This window comes from Sus scrofa, chromosome 4 (genome assembly GCF_000003025.6).
Source record: "Sus scrofa isolate TJ Tabasco breed Duroc chromosome 4, Sscrofa11.1, whole genome shotgun sequence".
In the NCBI taxonomy this organism is placed as follows: Eukaryota; Metazoa; Chordata; class Mammalia; order Artiodactyla; family Suidae; genus Sus; species Sus scrofa.
In genome coordinates, this window is record NC_010446.5 from 12,401,393 (window position 1) to 12,412,663 (window position 11,271).

General features: G+C 51.2%; 1 long non-coding RNA gene across 9 annotated transcripts in view; it reads right to left on the reverse strand.

Annotated features, from left to right (window-relative positions):
- LOC106509952 overlaps positions 1-7,667 on the reverse strand; it is a 220,853-nt gene extending 213,186 nt beyond the window's left edge. For 6 of the 9 annotated variants that reach the window (XR_002343093.1, XR_002343095.1, XR_002343088.1 and 3 more), the window contains exon 1: positions 7,450-7,667. This is a non-coding gene — a long non-coding RNA (uncharacterized LOC106509952). The other 3 variants (XR_002343092.1, XR_002343097.1, XR_002343098.1) reach the window with 3 other exon arrangements.

Consider the following 11,271-nt stretch of genomic DNA (forward strand, 5'->3'; position numbering starts at 1 on the left):
AGCCAGTGGCCTACTGGCCAGTCCAGCCTCTCCCACAGCAGCCCGCAGTCCCAAGACATGGGGCCACCACCTCGCTGTTCCCTGCCTGCAAAGCCCTGGCTGAGACATCTCTCCCACTTCCCTCCTGGGCGAGCCTTTTCAGCCACACCGGACCTGGCTGCCTGCAGCCCCATTGAGACCTGCCTTCCTGCCCCACCACCACCACCCCCGCCACTATCAGCAGCAGCCATCAGCAGCCATCTGCCTTTCTCACACGGGGAGCTTCTGGAACACAAGGATGGTTTCTTTGCTTTGCTTTGCTTTTCTGGCCAAGCCCCTGGCACATGGAAGTTCCCAGGCGAGGGATGGCATTTGAGCCTCAGCTGCAACCTATGCCACAGTTCACAGCTTGCAGGAATACCCGATGCTCAAACTGCTGCTGCACCACCCAGGAACTCCACATTAGACAGAGGTGGTTCCTTATTCACAGCAGAATCCCCTGTGCCTGGCACCCCCTCCCTCCCTCACTGGATTCACTGAAAGACTATCACCTCCCAGGCACTGTCCTAGAGCTGCACTGTCCAAGGGAAACAGAATTTGAGCCCCGGGTTAATTTTAGATTTCCTATTAGCCACATCAAAAAAATAAAAAGTTATAAGCTCCCACTGAGGTGCAACGGGATCGGCAGCATCTTGGGAGCGCCGGGATGTGGGTCTGATCCCCCGCCTGGCACAGCAGGTTAAGGATCTGGTGTTGCTCCAGCTGCACTTTAGGTCACAACTGTGGCTCAGATCTGATCCCTGGGCTGGGCGCTCCAAGAGGCCGAGACTCCACCGAAAATGGAAAAAATAAAAATAAAAAAAATTTTTTCAATTAAAAGTTAAAAGAGGAGTTCCCATTGTGGTGCAGTGGTTAACGAATCTAAGAACCATGAGGTTGCGGGTTCGATCCCTGGCCTTGCTCAGTGGGTTAACGATCCGGTGTTGCCGTGAGCTGTAGTGTAGGTTGCAGACGCGGCTCGGATCCTGCGTTGCTGTGGCTCTGGTGTAGGCTGGTGGCTTCAGCTCCGATTCGACCCCTAGCCTGGGAATCTCCATATGCCGCTGGAGCGGCCCAAGAAATGGCAAAAAGACAAAAAAAAAAAAAAAAAAAGTTAAAAAAAACAGCTGAAATTAATTTTAATGATTATCGTATTTAACTCAATAGACCCAAAATACCATTTCGATAGGTAATCAATATTAAAGAATTCATTAATTATATATAATATATATTAATTTATGTATATAGTTATATATACATTAATTATATATTAACTTATATAATTAATGTATATATAACTCTTCTTGGGACTAAGTCTTCGAAATGTGATGTGTAATTTACTACATCTCCATTCACACCAGCCTCACTTCGAGCACTCAGCAGCCGTCCTAGCCCTCCAGCCAGACCCTGGCCCAGCTCTATCTTTTCCCACTGAACACCCCACCCTCTCATACACTTCACGTCCTCACTTATTCTGTCTGCTGCTCCCTGTGTCTATCCCAGCTACAACGCAAGCACGGTTCCTGCAACATCTTTTTTTGTTCCTTCCTGCATCCCTAGAACTGTGACTGGCACAGAGTAGGCATGCCACAAATGTGTGCTGAATTAATGAAAATGAATACGTGAATACATGAATGAATGCATGCATGAGGCTCTCAGCCCTATAGAGTTTACAGCTGCAGGAGAGACGACGGATATATGGTCTATCAAGAAATGCTAGGTACGGTCTGGGTTTGCTCAGGCTGCCACAGCAAAATACTACGTCTGGGTAGCTCAAATGACTGAGATGTATTTCCCACAGTTCTGGAAGCTAGGCAGTCCAGGACCAAAGCTCTGGTCAATTTGGTTTCAGATGCAAGCACTCTTCCTAGTTTGTCAACAACTGCCTTCTTACTGGGTCCTCACACGGCCAGGGAGAGGACACAGGCTCTCTGGCATTTTTTTTTTTTTTCCTTTTTTTCTTTTGGTCTTTTAGGGCGACACCTGCAGCATATGGAAGTTCCCAGGCTAGGGGTCGAATCAGAGCTGTGGCCAACAGCCTATGCCACAGCCACAGTAACGCCAGATCCAAGCCACATCTGCGACCTACATCACTGCTTGTGGCAACGCCATACCCCTAACCCACTGGGCAGGGGCAGGGATCGAACCCACATCTTCGGGGATACTAGTCAGATTCTCAACCCGTTGAGCCACAAGGGGAACTCCTCTGGTATCATAAGGGCATGAAGCACCTCACAAGAAGCCATCTATCCCTAAGTACATCCCAAAGGCCCCAACTCCAAATACTGCTGCAACGGGGTTTCGTGTTTCAACATGAGTATTTTGGAAGAAACAAAAATATTCAGTTTATAACAAGTACTGTGGACAACAGTAAGACTCGGAAATGAGAGAAAAGGAGGTTTTGCTCCTTTACGAGGCAGCCACCAAAGAAAAATTACAATAATTATAAACACAGCAACTGCCACTGATGCAGTAACCACCACATGCCAGGCCTGTGCTGGGCACCTCGCATCTAACACAGTGGTGCCAGGGCTACTGTGCACTGGAGTCAGTATCGTTTCTGCCTGCACTGTCTCTATCGTTCCCCAGCTCCCTCTGGGGACCACGCTGTCCCCGCTGCCTAGCTTGGATGGACTGGCAGCTCCTGGAGGAGACTTTCTTCCCTGTGGGAGCTCTGGGAGCTAGACCAGTGCCCAGCCCACAGCAACTGCTCAGTAAATGAACGGCTCAACCCATTCATCTTCAATAGAGTGCCAAATGTTAGGGCCAAGTTACCAGGCAAAGGAGGGGTGCTGGAGAACAACAAATAATAGCTATCGTGTTTATATCTTCCTCAAGACCTTACTTCCTCTGTGCTCTGCCCCATCCCTGGGAGGGACAAAATTCTCCCCGGGGCAGCAGCTGAGAGCTTCAGGAACCTGCCAAAGCAGGCTGGCACCCTGGGGGACACCCTCTGATTCCTGTCCTTTCGGACATCTCTCTGGATTTCTTCTGTCTTCTATGCCAGTGTTTCCTTCAGATGCTTGCAAGGAACTCTGGGGAAGTCACTGCCATCTTAGCCTCTACCAAACCCGAATGTTACCCTTGTACATTACCATGTGTTCAGAAACCACGGACTCCAAGCAGCCACAGGAAGTAATAAAACCCAATAATTGTAACAGTTATAATATCAGCTAGCTTTGGCTAAGCACCTCCTAGGAGCCCAGGCACTCTGCTGCACAACCTGGGGCCCTGCCTCCCCCATTTCCTCCTCAAGGCCATGGAAGGAGTTGGGGCGTTCCCACCCCCATTTCATAGGCGAGGAAACAAGCTTGCAGAGGTGAGGTACCCTGCCCCGCAGCACCCAGGTCTGCGCTACCCCTTAGCCATCCCTACCCCTTAGCCATCCCCGATGCCTTCTGCCACCTCTGGCTTCCTTCCTTTCTTCAGTGTCCTGTCCCTTGGGGCAAACCCTCTACCTACCCGCAGGTCAGGCTGTTTCACATCTAAGAAGACTTGGAGACAGAGCGCAGGGCGGGTTTCTTTGAAAAGAAGGCAGTTCTTGACAGTGACCTGATGCAACAAAGTCCCAGGGCTGCAGGAGCCACCAGCTGACACTTAGCACCAGCCCCCAGCCCGCCCCACTCCCTGCTGCTCCCCAGAAGCTCACGATCCAACAGGGAAAAGAGGCAAGTAAAAAAGAACTGAACGGGGGTTCAGATTTCGCACCAAGTACCAGCAACACGATGCCCCATTTCCCGGCCCACCCACCCCCCCAAAAAAAAGAAGAGAAAATAAGAGACAATTCAGAATTCTTAAACATAAACAATGACAAGACTATTTTAGGGTGTGAATCTTGTGTTAATGAGCCAGCATTGGCTTTGTTTCTAAGGGTGGGGGTGGGGGCAGGGAACACAACCTTTGTATTGTTAGGGTTGCTATAGGACCAAAACACACCTAGGAGAGAGGCAGGTGCTCAGGACAGTTTGGGGAGGGGGGCGGGGTGTGATCATTTGCAGAAGGAGCTCCAGCTCCCATCTGCTGTGAGTGTTGATAGTAATTAAATGCTGGCCACAAAGCCAGGCAGGATGTGTCTGGATGGAGCATTTTGTAAATGCCCATAGATTTTGCACCAAGATTGAGGCTCTGCCTGGGCCCCACACGCCTCATTCCCCAGAACCCAGGTCAGAATTTTCTGAGCTTTGAAGCCCCCTCCTCTCAAACCACACAGCTTCTTTTTTTCTTTTCTGGGGGGCCGCACCCCAGGCATATGGAAGTTCCCAGGCTAAGGGTCGAATTGGAGCTGCAGCTGCTGACCACAGCCATAGCCACAGCCATGGAGGATCCAAGCCGCATCTGCAACCTACACCACAGCTCATGGCAACAGCACATCCTTAACCAGCTGAGCGAGGCCAGGGATCGAATCCAAGTCCTCACCGCTACTAGTCGGATTCGTTATCACTGAGCCACAATGGGAACTCCCGGAGCACAGCTTCTTCACCCCATTGTTAGCAAAACAGGCCAGCAGTCAGCACTGGCAGTGGCTCACCCAAGGTGTGGGGTTTCTACCTGTGCCTGCTTGATGTGGGGAGCCTGGAAAACATGCTCCATCCTCCCGTTCAGTCCCAGAAGCAGTCTTTGCTTGTTTTTAATTCTGCTGTTGCCTAAATTGCGGGAGTGGGCCCTGGAGAGTCAGATGGCCCTGCTCCAAGTCCTGGTGGCTCTGCCAGTCCCCAGCTGTGTGACCTGGTGCGGGAGTGGGGGGGGGGATTTTTTAATCTCTCTTAGCTGTGGGCTCTCCATCTGCAACACAGCAATAATAACAATAATCCCATTTTATACAATTGTTGGGAGATTAAATGAGATAACATATCTCGAGCATTTAGAAATGAGGCTGGCCGACAATAACAACTCCATTGTTGCCAGATATTTATTAATGACCTTGGTGAGGTTATAGGGCGCATAAAATGTGGAGAACATGCTTGGCCTGGTACACGGTTTCAATGGATCACAGAAACTATTATTATTATTGTTATTATTATTATTTACTAATACTGTTATTAGTTCCTTAGAGGACTTGGGACCAGAAAAACAGAAGAGACAGAGGTGGAGGACGCATTTTGGCAGCGTTCTCCTGTGAGGCCTAGAGTGTCTGAGGATTTCTAGGGAAGGTGTAAAAATGACTATCGGCAGGGCTCACAGACAATCAAAATTACCCCGGATTAATGCTCTGTTCCCAGTGTAGGTCGGGGTTTCCCACAGACACCAGGTGTAGAATGAAGAGGTCCCGGTCCCTTACGGAGATCACAAAGCAGCATCCGGAGTAAAAACCCAGGGAGAAGGCCAGGTCTACAGCCAACTAGGAAAGGAAAGACAAAACAAAAAACCTGGGCATCCAAGAGGCCGATCTGAGATCTAAAACGCAGAGCAGAGCGCAGCCATTCGTGGGTCCGTGGCGACCTCGCCAAGGAACATGGACCGACAGCTACCCAAGGTCCTCGCCTTGGCAGGAAACGGTCGCTCTGCCGCTGGGGTGACCAAATTCAGGGAAACTCTCACAAAGAGGAATAAGGGAGGGTTGTCTCACGGTCCAGGAGACGGCTTGGTCTAGCTGTCCGAGAAAAGTGTCCCTCCTGGGCAGGCAGAAAGCCCTGGCCACGGGAAACACGGGCTCCCAACCCCAGCCAGCCTGCCTGCCTACCATTCGGGAGGGGAAAGAAAGGGTTAAAGCACAGGGATTGACTGGATGTGGACAATGCGAAGGCACCGGGGTTTTAGACCAGTGATCACACAGATCTTTGGGGCGGCGGGGGGTTCCTGATGTTTCTGAATCAAGAAAAAAAAAAAAAAAAAAACCTCCCTCTTTCCAGCCAAGAAAAGCTCCAGCCCTGGACAGAAAGAACCAACCGGGCAGCATGTAGGACAGACGAGGGGGGGAAATCCATCAGAAAAAGAAACTGACTTCTACTTTTCAAGAGAAGCCTGGTTTATGCAAAATTCTGCCCTCAAAGTCCATAAAGCAGTAACAATAAAAAGTCACCCTTAAAAAAATGTGACCCTGTAACAAATCTCCGCTGGGAGTTCACTGGGTATGGCGTTATGATCAGCCCTGGACCCACCAAGCCTCTCCATCACCAGACCCAAACATGGAATTCCGGTCGGGCCCTCGTGCCAAGGCCTCAGACCACGCGGCACCCCTCACCTCCAAGATGTAACTGCACCGGAATAGTGGACAGCAAGCCACGAGGCTCTGCCAGCCAGGGATCCTGTGTTTGTTCTGCTGCTGCTTCCAGGAAGGCTTTCCTCCTAATAAATCCTTCAGGAAGTCCCACTCGGAGTTCAGACGATCCAAACAACCCCCGTCTCCACTGGTTAGAGCTTTAGAAAGATTCGCTGTGACCACAGGACTGTGTCAAATGAACAAGTCTCAACTTGTCACTGCCAGTATGCAAAAGAGGCCTGCGACATCCTATAACCAACAGCAGAGCAAGTAGAGTCCCTACCTCCTCAGAGCCCCCGCCCACCCACCACACACAAACACACGTTTCTCCAAGGTTTGCTCCAGCGACTCAACAGCTCCTGTCGCCAGGACCCAAGGCGGGGGAGGGGGGAGACAAGCGAGGGCTGCCAGTCTCTCTTAGGGAAAGAGAGGACAAGAAAGGAAACACCAAGCCTCACCCGCTTCTCCTGAAAACCCCTGGCGAGTGATCGCCTCTCTTCTCTCGTCTTACAGAAAGGCCTGAAGTCGGGGGCGCGAGCGAGCAGAAGAATATTCCATGCCTGCCAACTCTCAGGAAAATTCATGGTGTATCCGCACACCGGACACATGCAGCCTCATGGCTGCCCTTCCTGAAAGTCTACACCCCGACCACGAACGCTGGCATAACTAAAAGCAGCTTGGCCAAAGGAGGGTAAATCTACTTAAATCAACAATCCATCCAACGTGAATTACCAGGATCAGGGTGCGGGGGTCCCCGGCAAATCTGTCAATGCAGTGCAAAAGCAGAGAAAGTTTGAAAAAACAGACTTGCTGAGTTTTCGGAAAGCACCTTGGGAGGGTGGGGGGAGGAGATGGCCAAGGGATGGAGGCAGCATCATATGGTTCAGACTTCTGGGTCAGCACAAGGAGCCTCCAAACCGTATCCGCGAATCCAAATCAGTACTGAGTGGAGTTGGGGGAGGTCTCTATTTGGAGATTAGACAGTCCTACACGCCTTTCATCAAGAGCACAAATCCAGAATTATCTCTATGCAAGGGCCATCTGATGTCACCCTCTTCCCCTCCCCCTCCCCCCAACGTCCAACCTCGCTGCCAGTCTAGAGCCTGGTGATGAGGAAAGTGCACAATTAACACACACCGTGGAATCCGAAAGCCCCTTCCCCGGGCCATCCCTTCCCGCAAGGCCGAGGTTTCTGAGTTTCCAGAAACGCGGGGGACAAAATTCTAACTTACTGGAAGGTGGATCCGGCCGTGTCTCCGCAGGTCACCCGGACGGCCACCATCCTTTCCGCGTGGAAATCCACTCGGGGGGCTCCGGGGGCGTGCCGGGACCCAGCCTCGCTCGCCGCCCCTCGCTGTTCCTCCCGGTCCAGGCCGCCCGAGTCCGCCCGGCCCGCGGGCCCATGTGCTCGGCGGCCGCACGCGCTCGGCCGCTGGAGCGCGGGGCTGGCGGGCGGCCCGTGACGTCACGGCGGCTCGCGCTCCGGGCCGCGGGGGAGGGGAAAGCGCGCGCCGCCCGGCCGGCCGCGTGCGTCCTCGGCCCCCGGGCCACCCGCGCCCCCCGGCTCCCGCCGCAGCCCGCGCTCCTCTCCCCGCGGCCCGGGCAGCCCCCCGGCATCCAGCCGCCGAGGGCCGCGCGCGGAGGCGGGGCGGGTCTGGGACGCCGGGGGCCCAGAGGGCGCGGGGTGGGGGGGCCGCGCTCCGCACCGGGCAGGGGGTCCTGGCTGCGCTCGCGCGGCGGCGGGAGGGAGCCAGCGCGGACCCGTGCAGTGATGCGGGATCGCGTGTGTGCAGAGCTTTCAGAAGCCCTTCTCTCTGCCCTCCTCCCCGCCCCCCCATCCCCCACCCGCCGTCCTAGAGGCAGTCTTCCCACTTGCCAGATGGGGAAGGCGAGTTCAGTGAAAGAGATGGACCAAGATGCTCTGAAATGGGAGCCCTTTTCGCAGAAGACCTCTGGCTTAGCTCTATCCCTAGTAATCTCAGCGCCTCCTTGGGTACCACCAGCATCCGCGGGCCTGGTAAGAGGGGTGAACGCACCATCCCATCTCCTTCGACGTCTCCACCTGTCCCCAAGGGCTGAGATTGGCCAATCCCTGCAGAGGGCCGACTGCCTGCACTGCTCCCTCCACCCGGGAGTATTAAACTACCCCCCTGAAAGCCCAATAACCCCGACACCCCCTCCCCACCCCGCCTCCGCACACACAAAGGAACCAGAGAACGCCGGCCTCCTGTGGAGAAGGTGTTTATCCTGCTTTCCCTACTAAAGCCTGGGACTGGACCTAAGCAAGGAGCTGCCTGCGTTCAAGTCATCATCTACTGAGCGCTAAAGGAAGCTGGGTTCCCTACTAGGCGATAGAGAGGAGCGACTGAAACAGGTGGATACAAACCGTAGAAAGGGGTCACTGTCCGGTGAAACTGTAGACTTGCAAGTCGTGATCATAGAAGCGAAGGCTGCCCTTCTCTCCCCAACCAGTGCCCTACCTGCCCTATCATTTCAACCCACCCAGCGGCCTTTGGCCCCTCCCTGTTCCAATGGCTTCTTCCCGAAATGAATGGTTCTCTTCACTTGAAAAAAAAAAAAAAAATTCAGGTGATGCTCTGTGTACTGTCTGCTGCACAGATTGGTTGGTAATCCCGGACGCTTGTTTTGTGCCTGGCTTCCTGCGAGGGGCTGGACGGGTCTCTGAGCTCCGGTTGTCGAACCTCAGCTTCTATATAAGGCACGGTAGGAATTGGGCGAACTAAGCCCTGCTTAAAATTCCCCCAGGAACCAACCTCTGTCAGGGGAGGAACCCAGTGGGCTCCTCCTGGATGCCTGAGAGGCCCAGCTTCCAAGGCAACTTCAATTCCATCCCCTGAGTCCCTAACCTGGCTGCTGTATCCTTCCTGATTGATAGTTGTCTGCCTTGGAGCCTCTCCTGGCTGAAAAGACACCTTGACTCAGGACTCACTCAACCTTGCCCTTGACTCTACTTGCTCACTTTAAGGTGTTTTTGTTGTTGTTGTTGTTTTGTTTTGTTTGGCCACTCCTGTCGCATGTGGAAGCTTCTAGGCTAGGAATGGAACCTATGGCTCAGCATCGACCTAGGCCACTGCAGTGACAATGCTGGATTCTTAACCCGTTGTGCTACAAGGGAACTCACCTACTTGCCCTCTTGCCCTCTTTGAATCCTGAATCTTTTTTTTTTTTTTTTTTTGCTTTTTAGGACTGCACTTGCAGCATACGGAGGTTCCCAGGCTAGGGGTCGAGTCAGAGCTACAGCCACAGCAACACCATTTCTGAGCCATGTCTGCAACCTACACCACAGCTCACAGCAAAGCTGGATCCTTAACCCACTGAGCAAGGCCAGAGATGGAACCTGCAACCTCATGGTTCCTAGTCGGATCTGTTTCCACTGTACCACACGATGGGAACTCCTGAATCCCTGAATCATTGATCTTAAATTTACATTTTTCCTTTTTTAAAATTCTTCTTTGAAATTTAAAAAAAATCAGGAAAAAATGCAAAAAAAGATATCAATATCCCTATCATCCAAAATTTGCTATCAGTTACTTTTAGGTATATTTACTTTCAATTGTTTTTAAATATCGTTTTCTTCTTGCAAAAGTGATTCATGTACACTGTAAAAAACAAAAAACAAAAAACAAAAAAACAAAAACAACGCCAAAACTATGCAGGAAAATATAGAAAATAAAAGAAAGTCAAAATTTTATCAGCCACAAACAACTTTCATAAATATTAGATAAATCCCAGACATCCTTTTTGCCATGTAATTTAAATTAAATTAATATTTGTTTATTTAATCCATCCAGATAGATATATAGATAGATGCGGAGTTGAGAGATAGGAAAAGTAGCATTTCTGCTAAACTCTTAACACCTTCTAATTGCAACTTTTAAATTTACAGTATTTCATTTTCTTTTAATAGGAGACAAGGAAGCCAACACTAAGCTAAAGGAATTGTTAAACTTTAATATTTCTTTACCACACGAGAGATATTGCTTCCTACATAATTCAGCAAAGGTTCGGAAAAGAGAGGATGAATAAGAAGAGAGTGAGGTCACCGTGTTTTCTTTGCAGTTCTCTGCATTTTAGAGAGCAGGCAACTCCTTGCTCACGTCCTCCCACCTCCCCTGACTTCACCTCTGTTAATTGTGTTGTTGTTTTTAAATTTCCACCCTCCCCTCTGGCCTTGAAATTCCCATGGTGGTTTAATATTGGATCTCTAGTTATATAACTTCATGCTCATGCCCAGCGCTTCCCTCTTCTAGATCTACTTCCTTATCTGCAAAATCCGTCTATTGGAATCCATCCATTCCCTCATCACACATTATGGAGCCTATCAAGTACGAGGCATGTTCTAGTCCTCGAGACCCCGTGGGGCAATAGGACAGGCAAGGACCTTGCTCTTGAGAGGCTTACCTCTAGTGGGAAGGGGCAGACACATAAACCAACCAGCAAAGGAACTTCAACAGTGATAAATGCTATCTGGGTGAGGAGCTAGAGAGGGAGGGGCCGTTGGGGACCAGGCTGTAGAGAATCTCAGCAAGAAGCCAGCCATGCAGACTGGACCGAGGGAACCACAAGGGCAAAGGCCCGGAGGCGCACAAAAACAAGATCATCTATCATCCCACAAAGGCTTATTGAGTCAGACAGGCAAACAGTCAGAGTCATCTTTTTCTATTGGGGCTGGAATCACATGTCTTCAGCTCACCATTTCATCGCCAGCACCGGCTCGGTGAATACATGCAGAACCAATGAGTGAGTGAAGGAATGAATGAATGGACATCCTGGATCTTGTGGCAGCAGACAGGAGCAGAAAGGTGCTAAGCAAGGGAGAAGCACAAAGAGAGGCATCTGTTTGGCAGAGGAAGGTGAGAAGAACCCTCAGGGGAAGTGGGAGCAGAGCTGAAACTTGAAAAATAGCTTGGTGTTTGCCTTTGACAAAGAGGAGAGTGGGGGTGTTTGAGCAGAGGGAATGGGGATACTTCTGGAGTTTGACGAACTCCAAGTGGTTTGGTAGAGCTGGAGTAGAAAATCACCTTTGGCGAGTT